Source organism: Cebus imitator, unplaced genomic scaffold (assembly GCF_001604975.1).
Source record: "Cebus imitator isolate Cc_AM_T3 unplaced genomic scaffold, Cebus_imitator-1.0 Scaffold385, whole genome shotgun sequence".
In the NCBI taxonomy this organism is placed as follows: Eukaryota; Metazoa; Chordata; class Mammalia; order Primates; family Cebidae; genus Cebus; species Cebus imitator.
This window is the reverse complement of record NW_016107700.1, coordinates 2,413,207-2,423,757: the sequence shown is the minus strand read 5'-3', so window position 1 is coordinate 2,423,757 and position 10,551 is coordinate 2,413,207. Positions and strand designations below refer to the sequence as shown.

Here is a 10,551-nt window from a genome sequence, read left to right as displayed (position 1 = left end):
CATTTTCCTAATCAGAGATTCACTAGATCTTCAATTTTCTCATTTATTAATTTATTTTTAAATAGAGACAAAGTCTCACTATGTTGCCCAGTCTGGTATCAAACTCCTGGGCTAAAGTGATCTTCCCAGCTCAGCCTCCCAAAGTGTTAGGATTATAGGCGTGAACCACTGTGCCCAGCATATTTTTATTTTTTAATCTGAATACTATGGAAGGATAGGAGAGGGGGATTTTGTCTCTAAAGTGCATGAAATTTTTTTTTTTTTTAGATGGAGTCTCACTCTGTCACGCAGGCTGGAGTGCAGTGGCATGATCTCAGCTCACTGCAACCTCCACCTCCTGGGTTCAAGTGATTCTTCTGCCTCAGCCTCCCGAGTAGCTGGGATTACAGGCGTGTGCCACCAGTAATGGCTAATTTTTATATTTTTAGTAGAAACGGAATTTCACCATCTTGGCCAGGCTGGTCTTGAACTCCTGACCTTGTGATTCACCTGCCTCGGCCTCTGAAAGTGCTGGGATTACAGGCATGAGCCACTGCGCCTGGCCAAAGTGCATGACTCTTAAATGTTCAAACTGATGAATTTTACATGAATTTTACCACGAGGTAGTCTAAGATACAATAAGGGCTGGGTGAAGTTTTGTTATTATTTTTATTTTAAATAAAAGAGGCATGTTAAGACTCACCTAAAGATAAACAGTGTGACTACTATGGCAGTCAGGATCTGAAAACAAAGTTTTTGAAATATAATAATAGTCAGTGCTTCTCTGCAAAAGGTCGCCAATGATCCTTTAATTGGCTTATCCAGTAACCTATTTCATATTCCTCTTACTTTATTTCTCTGTAGCATTTGACACTTGTCTACATCTTAAAACCCTCTCTTACATTGACTTCTAGACCATTGCTTTTTCCTCAATGACCTCTTTCCTCTGTGAATGCATTTTTTTCTGCCTATTTCACTGGCTTTTCTTCCCCTGTCTGACTCTTCCATGTTGGTGTTCCCCAGGGTCCTAACCTTGGCCATTTTTTGGTTTTGTGCTCTGTATTCTTCTTGGGTAGTCTCATCCATTGTAGCCACCAGGATTGTTTGGTTGCATGGGATACAAAGAAGCACAAGTAGAAGTGGATATGGGATGACCTCATAGAATCTGATGTCTGGATACAGCTGGGCTTTATGAAAACTAAACAGTTATCAGAAAACAACTCTCTCTCTCTTCTTTTTTTTTTGAGATAGTGTCTAATCCTGTTGCCCAGGCTAGAGAACAGTTGAAAGATCACAGCCCACTGCAGCCCTGATCTCCTAGGCTCAAGTGATTCTCCCACCTCATCCTCCTGAGCGGCTGGAACTACAGGCATGCACAATCTCTTTTTTTTTTTTTTTTTTTGAGATGGAGTTTCACTCTTGTTGCCCAGGCTGGAATACAATGGTCCCATCTCAGCTCACTGCAACCTCTGCCTCCCGGGTTCAAGCAATTCTCGTGCCTCAGCCTCCCAAGTAGCTGGGATTACAGGCATGTGCCACCATGCCCGGCTGGTTTTTGTATTATTAGTAGAGATGGGGTTTTTCTGTGTTGGTCAGGGTGGTCTCGAACTCCTGACCTCAAGTGACCTGTCCACTTTGGCCTCCTAAAGTGCTGGGATTACAAGCTTGAACCACTGTACCCGGCTGCAGGCATGCACTATCATACCCTGCTAATTTTTTAATTTTTTTGTAGAGATGGGTTCTCACTGTGCTGCCCAGGTCTTTCTCGTTTATGGGGCCTTGTACTCCTTCATTTTGCTTCTATGTGCCTACTATATTCACTTCTCTGCTTTTCTTTTATTGCTATAAGTGAGCCATGGTGGCTGTCCATCAAACAGCGATGCTCTGAGGCCATAGGATTCTGAATGCACAAACACAGCAAGTCTGGTTGGCCGAGGTCTTCTTTTCCTCCATGGGCCAATTGTCCATCTATAGTAAACCATGGGTCAGGAGGTGGTTACACAAATCAAATATGACTTCTTAGGGCCATTTGTTTAGTGGGTACTGCAAGTGAGTGTGATTTTCACACTACTAGATCTGGATAAGAAGGCAGTAATAGAGCCTTTTCTTGCATTCTTACCAGAGCCAAAGGCGAGTGTCCTGGTGTATTTTACATGTTCATCTGTATGTTACCCAGGCATAGCTTTTATTGAACATACCCTAAATTGTAAATATTTTCACTCACATAGCTAGTTGCCCAAGTTAGGAACCTAGAATCATATTTGATTCAGTACTATCCATAATCTCTCCCTTGTTACCAAGTCCAGCCAATCACTTGCAGCTCAGAAAGACTGCATGCATGTCTGTTCTCTTCTCCCTCTCTATGTCGCTGCTTTTGTTCAGGGCCTCAGTGTCTGTTGCCTTGACCACTATAATAGTTTCCTAACAAAGTTTTCTATAATAACAATGGTAGTAATAGTATCTTGACTTCTTGTCAATCAGACATATTCTCTCTCTCTCTCTCTCTCTCTCTCTCTCTCTCTCTATTCGTGTGGGTGTGGGTGTGTGGGGTGTGTGACAGGGTTTGCTCTGTTGCCAGGCTAGAGTACAGTGGTACAATCATAGCTCACTACAGCCTCCAACTCCTGGGTTCAAATTATCCTCCTACCTCAGCCTCCCAAGTAGCTAGGTTTATAGGCATGTGCCACCATGCCTGGCTAATTTTTGTGTGTGTTTTCATAGAGGTGGGGTCTTGCTGTGTTGCCAAGGCTTGCCTTGTACTCCTGACCTCAAGCAATCCTCCCGCCTTGGTCTCCCAGTGTCTTGGAATTACAGGCATGAGCCACCATACCTAGTCTAAATGGGACTGTTTCGTTTTGTTTTGTTTTTGAGATGAAGTCTTGCTCTGTCTTTCAGGCTGGAGTGCAATGAGCCACTGTGACTAGCCCTAAATCGGACTTTCTATACTAGGTCCTTTACATGGATTCTTTCATTTAATCCTTCAGTGATCTTATGCTGTGGGTTCTGTTAATATCCCCATTTTATGTACTCCTTAGAGGGGGTAAGTAATTTGTCCAAGACCATGCTGCTGGAAAACGGCAGAGCTGAAATTTTAGAATTTAGGCAATCTAAAGTCTAGAAACTGTTCTGAATCTATGCAGAACTGGCTCTGGTTGCTGCCTACCTTTTCAGGCTCATAGCACCGAGTTTCCCTCATACCTATACCTTGAGCTCTTGCTGAACTATGTACCATGCTATTATATGACTCTGTATCTTTGTTCATTCTGCTTCCAGTGCTTAGAATACCTTCCCCAAGTTTGTTCTGCCTGGATAACACCAACTTAACCCCTCTTCAATAAATATTTTCCTGACTCTGATGTGGAACCGACTACCCTTTCTTAGTGCCTGTGACTGTACTCCTTATGTGCTTTTGTTACAGCATCCGAAGTGTTTATATACATGCTATATCTTTCAGCTATATTATCACTTGAAGGCAAATATTGTGTCTTATTATTTAGAGTGTCAGGACAAAGAAGGGAGAGAAATAAGGAGGAAAGAAATTGCGATTTCCTTTATTTTTTTGAGACAGAGTCTTGCTCTGTTGCCCACCTGTCCAGCTTCATTTCCAAGCAATCTGTTTTTTATAGCTTGCGCTATAGCCATGAGACAACTCACTGCTCCCTAAATACTGTGTACTTTCACACCTCCTTGCTAATTTAATTTCTCTCCCTAGAATGCACGTCCCAGCCTCCCCTGCCTGGCCATCACCCACTTCACCTTCTAGGCCTAGCTCCAGTATCACCTTCCTGAGATTCTGACCTCTGTTCCTCAGACTAAATCAACTGCAACTCCATCCCTGTTTCATACTGCCTTGAAGAGATGCCTGTGTGTTCACTCATCTGTGTTCTCTGTTAGAGTACTCATTAAGGACTGGGGTTGTATTATGCTACTTTCTCTGTTAAGTGCTACACAGAGCACATAAGAAGTATCCAATTTGTGGATATTTGGATACTTGTTAGCTTGAGGTAACTAATATTTCTATAAACACTAAACTAGTATTTTATAGCTTATAAAGCACATTCTTATCTGACTTAATCCTTATAATAACCCTGAAGTACGTAAAAGTGTTTTATCCTCTCAATTTTAGCAGAGAGGGAAAATGAGAGTTAAGAGGAGTGAAGTGACTTTGCCAGAATGAACAGCTAGTGAGGGATGGAGCTAAGGATCAATCAGTCATGAGTCTTCCGATCATAATTGCATGTTCTTTCTGCTAACCATGCTCCCAGCTGATTCTTTCATATCTTATCTCTAACAGTTGGAGGAAATGAATCGATCCTGCCTTGACCATGTCCCCTGAACTTTGTAGTGAATTCCAGTGCTCTGGCTCCTTGCTGCATGTTTGTAGCTCTGCCTGTTGGACCTCTGCCTCAGTGCTGTGTGATGACAGGAGGCTCAGGGAGGGAGAAGCTAAAGGAACACATCAGAGCATTGTTAGAAATTGGAGGCCAGCCAAAGCTTTACTTGAATCCTTAGCTATTTTTCATCTTTTCTCAGTCCCCTAGCCTTACAGTTTCAATAGCATTTGCTTATCTTGGGATATTTCAGAGAGAGATTGATTACTAATCAGAGTTATTGCTCTAAATTGGAATTCTTTTAATTTGGGGTTGAGAATTAGGGATTGAGATTTGTTTTTTTGCAACTCAAGCATCCTTTGCTTTGCTCCCCGAGTACACCCCAGATTAATACTACCTTTGGCAGGTAGAACAATGTAAGGACAAAACCAGCTAGGTGGCCAGGCACAGTGTGGTTCATGCCTATAATCCCAGCACTTTGGGAGATGGAAGGGGGCTGGATCACTTGAGGTCAGGCGTTTGAGACCAGCCAGGCCAACATGGTGAAACCCTGTCTCTACTAAAAATACAAAAATTAGCATGGTGGCTGGTACCTGTAATCCCAGCTACTTGGGAGGGTGAGGCAGGAGAACCACTTGAACCCGGGAGGTAGAGGTTGCAGTGAGCCGAGATTGTGCTACTGCACTGTAGCCTGGGCAACAGAGTGCGACTCTGTCTCAAAAAAAAAAAAAAAAACCCACCAAGTCTCCCAACTTCTAGATTTAGTTGACCTTGGGATCTCTTGGATCCCCTGATACTCTTTTTGAAAACAGCTTACTTTGGGATAAGCAAATTAATTCCTTCTTTTTGAAAACACTTTTGATCCAATCTTAAAAGAGATTTGTTAAGGATGTAAGCATCTGAAATATATAAACAACTAATTTAGAATGCAGACCTACAAATGTAAGAGTTCTGCTAATGTACCAGAACCATCAAAAAGAGAAATCTAGGTTTCTAAATGAGGTCTTATTTAAATTATCTATGCCATATCTCTGGGTGCTGGTAGCTGATAAAGTTTATTCCCCTAAAGAGAACGTGAAAGTATGAGCTCCTTAGGAGGGAGAAAAATACTTTTTCTGGTCAGTTCTTACTGACTTCAGAGGTTAGTAGTCAGAAAGGAAAAGCCCAGTATTTAGTCTAGCAGATAGGGCAGTTCTTTCTATTTTTGTGTGTGTAATCTAGAAGTCCCTGGCCTTCCTGGAATTTAGATAAAATTTCCATATATACCAGCAAAAATTTTCAAATTTTTACTAATGCTTACAATCAATCTTTCTTTTCTTTTCTCTTTTCTTTTCTTTCTGCCTGCCTGCCTTACTCTCTCCCTTTCCCCCTCTCCCCTCCTCCCCTCCCCTCCCCCTCCCCCTCTTCTTTTCTATGTTGCCCAGGCTGGTCTCCAACTCTTGTTGTCAAGAGATCTTCCTGCTTTGGCCTCTCAAGGTACTAGGATTATAGGCGTGAGCCACCACACTTGGCCCACTTACAGTTTCTCTATTTCTGTTTCAGCCACTCCAGTTGAATACAGGGTAGCACTGATTCCACGTGTTCTCTCCTGTGCAGCGTCTGTGTTGGCCACATGGGTCAATTCACTGGCTCCTTTTTGCTTATTCATGTCTGTGGGAAATATCAGAATGAGACTGGCAGTGGGGTTTAATTTAAGAAATTGACAAAGTAGGCCAGGCATAGTGGCTCACACCTGTAATCCAAGCACTTTGGAGGCCAAGGCGGGCGGATCACCTGAGGTCAGGAGTTCAGGACCAGCCTGACCAACATGATGAAACCTCGTCTTTAAAAAAAAAAAAAATTAAAAACAACAAAAAAAAGAGAATGACAAAGTCGTGCTGGTTAGATGCTAAGGAAAGGAAAGTTGCCTTTGAGGCCTACATGTGACTATGTGGTAGTGGTTTGTGGCTATTTTTGCCTGGACCTGATATTTTTAGGGCTTAATTTCATTCTAAATGCTTCTCAGGCCTCCATTTGGGTCTCCATTTGGGCTTGGGCTTTACTCTGCATTTTCTATTCCCTATGCTTAAGTGCCTGCCTATTAAAAGTAAAGGTACCTTTTGTAAAATTTTATTTTGTCTTATTTTATTTATTTATTTGAGACAGAATTTTGCTTTTCTTGCCCAGGCTGGAGTGCAGTGGTACCATCTCGGTTCACCAAAACCTCTGCCTCCCCCTTTCAAGCAATTCTCTTGCCTCAGCCTCCCAAGTAGCTGGGATTACAGGCATGTGCCACCACCACACCCAGCTAATTTTGTATTTTTAGTAGAGCTGGTCTCAAATTCCCGATAGGATAGAATTCTTATATGCAAAGAGCCTCACACTTTGCTCCCCTCCCACCCCCGCTCTCAAACAGGGATTCCCATTGCTACTTTTATTCCCTGCATGTAAGTGTAATTCTTTCCAGACAGAGTAAAGACGTCTAGGACAACTATAGTCTGTTTTTTTAGTGATGGGCTTTTCCTTGAAGACAAATTTGGCCAATGAATCAATATGGTTTCTGCTTTTGCAGTTTGGAAATCTGCCATTCAGAGATCTATCTGAAGTTACTAGGCTCACTTTCCCTTTCCCTGTATCTTTTAATAAGTGTAGGAGAGAATAAATAACATACTTTTGTCTTAAAAATTTTCTCCTCTGACCTATATATTGCTCTTCAGCGTGGTTTGAGTCAAGGAAATCAGGCTGCTTACATTTCCTTTTAATTGTTTAGAGGAAAGGTTTTCTGATCAGGTTTTTGGCCGGTATCAAACAATACTATGAGGCCAAAAGCAGCGGCTCACACCTGTAATGTCAGGACTTTGGGAGGCCAAGGTGGGTGGATCACTTAAGGTCAGTAGTTTAAGACCAGCATTACCAACATGGTGAAACCCGTCTCTACTAAAAATACAAAAATTAGCTGGGTGTGGTGGCGCATGCCTGTAATCCCAGCTACTTGGGAGGCTGAAGCAGGAGAATTGCTTGAACCCAGTAGGCGGAGGTTGTAGTGAGTTGAGATTGCACCATTGCATGCCAGCCTGTGCAACAGAGTGAGACTCCACCTCAAAAAAAAGAAAAAAAAAAGGAGCCAGCAGAGCCCTCCTTGACTTGTTAATGCATGGGCATTGGGGAGGATTGGACTTGGTTTCTCAAAATCTAATTATTCACTAATTTAAAAAAATTGATTTGTAGCTGGATGCCATAGCTCACGCTTGTAATCCCAGCACTTCAGGAAGCTGAGGCTGGCGGATTGCTTGAACCCAGGAGTTCGAGACTAGCCTGGGCAACATGGCAAAACCCCGTTTCTACAAAAAAATTAAAAAACTAGCCAGGCATGGTGGTACGCACCTGTAGTCCCAGTTACTTGGAAGAAGGAGGTGAGAGGATCACCTGAGCCTGGGAAGTCAAGGCTATACTGAGCTGTGATCATGCCACTGCACTCTAGCCTGGGCAATGAAAGTGAGACCCTATCTCGCAAACAACAACAACAACAGAAAACTTTACGGCCAGGCACAGTGGTCCACACCTACCTGTAATCCCAACACTTTGGGACGCTGACTGGAGATGATCTCTTGAGGCCAAGAGTTTGAGACCAGCCTAGGTAACATAGTGAGACACCATCTTGCCCCCACAACCCTTGTCTCTACAGAAAAAAAAAAAAAATTAGGGTGGTCTGCACCTGTAGCCCCAGCTACTCAGGAGGCTCAAGCAGAAGAATTGCTTGAACTGGCTAACTGCAGAGGTTGAGGCTGAAGTGAGCCATGGTTGCGAACTTGTTTCAAATTAAAAAAAGCTGGCAGGGCATGGTGGCTGATGCCTGTAATCCCAGCACTTTGGGAGGCAAAGGCTGGTGGATCACTTGAGGAGCAGTTCAAGACCAGCGTGGCCAAGATGGCAAAACCTTGTCTCTACTAAAAATATAAAAATTAGCTGGATGAAGTGGCCCACACCTGTAATTCCAGTTTCTTGGGGGGCTGAGGTCTGAGAATCTCTTGATCCTGGGAGGTAGAAGATCTCGGTGGTGAGCCAAGATCACACCACCGCACTCCAGACCTGGATTTGATCAGCCTAGCCATTTACTAGATGTGTGATTTGGGGGATATTAATTTGGGTGATGAAGTGATCTTGCCTCCAAAAAAAAAAAAAAGCTTAATTATCATATAATACGTCACCCATTTAAAGTATACAATTCAGTAACTCTTAGTATGTTCAGAATTATGCATTCATCACTATGATTAAGTGTTTTTTTTTTGTTTTTTTTTTTTTTTTTTTTTTTGAGACAGAGTCTTGCTCTGTCGCCCAGGTTGGTTCACTTCAACCACCGCCTCCTGGACTCAAGTGATTCTCCTGTCTCAGCCTCCTGAGTAGCCAAGATTTCAGGTCCCCATTACCATGCTTGGCTAATTTTTGTATTTTCAGTAGAGACAGGTTTCGCCATGTTGCCCAGACAGGTCTCGAACTCATGACCTCAAGTGGTCTGCCCACCTTGGTTTCCCAAAGTGCTGGGATTATAGGCGTGCCCAGCTGTAACTGACTTCTTTTATTTAGCATAATGTTTTCGAGGTTCATTCACATTGTAGCAAAATCAGTCTTTTATTTCTTTTTATTGGCAAATAATATCCCATTGTATAGATATATCATGATTTGTTTATCCATTTATCAATTGATGGACATTTGAGTTGCTTTCACTTTTTGGCTGTTATGGACAATGCTACAATGAACATTCATTTACAAGTTTTTGTCTGGACATATGTTTTTAGTTCTCTTTAGTTACATACCTAGAAGCAGAACTGCTGGGTCATATGGTAACTTGTGTTTAACTTGTTGGTAACTATCACATTATTTTCAAAGGGACTACATCATTTTACCTCCCCACCAACAGTGTATGAGGGTTCTAGTTTCTCTGCATTTTTGCTAATGCTTATTATCTGTCTTTTAAATAGACGTCCTAGAGGGCGTGAATCACTGCGGTTTTGATTTATATTTTCCTTATGGCTAATGATGTTGAGTATCTTTTAATGTGTTTATTATCCATTTATTTATCTTCTTTGGAGACATTTACTAATTTTGACAACGATTTTCTGAGGGAGTGCAAACAGGCAAGGCCCTGAATAATTGCAGTTTTTTCCTCATCTTATTTGTTGACAAAAAGTATAATTATTTGTTAGAAAGAAGCATCCATATTGGTAATTCTTGAACAGTCTTGCTTCAGCTGACTCCTTCTAAAATGTTTTCTTTTTTTGAGACAGGATCTTGCTCTGTTACCCAGGCTGGAGTGCAGAGGTGTGATAATAGCTCGCCACAGCCTCAGTCTCCTGGGCTCGAGCAGTCCTCCCCGCTTCAGCCTCCTGAGTAGCTGGGACTGTAGGCATGTACCACCACACCTGGCTAGTTTATAAAATTTTTTGTAGAGATGGAATCTTACTGTGTTGCTGCAACTGGTCTCAAACTCTTGGGCTCAAGTAATCTTCCTGTCTCAGCCTCCCAAAGTGCTGGAATAACATGCTTGAGCTACTGCTCCTGGTCTTCTAAAATTTTGATGATTAGTCTACTGGTCTTTATCCTAAGAGATTTGTGGAAAACTTCACAGGCAAACTAGTATGAACAGAAGAGATGAAGATTTTAGGATGAGATAGATCCGGATTTGATCAGCCTGGCAATTTAGTAGGTGTGTGATTTGGGACATATTAATTGAGCCCTCCAAATCCTATCTCTGTGTCTGAAAAATTCCTGGCACAGAAGCACCCAGTAAATGATAGCTAGTTCTTTACCCTTCTTTCGGTAGAGCTGTGTCTAGTATGCTTTAGAAACACTGTTTTCTGTTGTTGACAATTTTCCAGAGAAGGGAAAAAAAAATCTCTTTGTATTTTCCTCCCCCATTACCTCTCTCTGTATCTATTCAATAGTGTTATTTATTTATTTGAATTCTTTTTTGAGACAGAGTCTCACTCTGTTGCCCAGGCTGGAGTGCAGTGGCGCAGTCTCGGCTCATTGCAACTTCCCCCTCCTGGGTTCAAGCAATTCTGCTGTCTCAGCCTCCCAAGGAGATGGAATTACAGGTGCTTGGCACCACACCCGGCTAATTTTTGTATGTATGTATGTATGCATTTATTTATTTATTTAGAGACAGAGTCTTGCACTATGCCTGGGCTGGAGTGCAGTGTCGTGATCTCAGCTCACTGTAACCTCCACCTCCCAGGTTCAAGCAGTTCTCTTGCCTCAGCCT

At 42.4% G+C, this 10,551-nt stretch overlaps 1 protein-coding gene across 9 annotated transcripts in view; it reads left to right on the top strand.

The window, feature by feature from the left end:
* MACF1 (microtubule actin crosslinking factor 1) overlaps positions 1-10,551 on the top strand; it is a 421,177-nt gene that overhangs the window by 161,477 nt on the left and 249,149 nt on the right. The window lies entirely within an intron of this gene.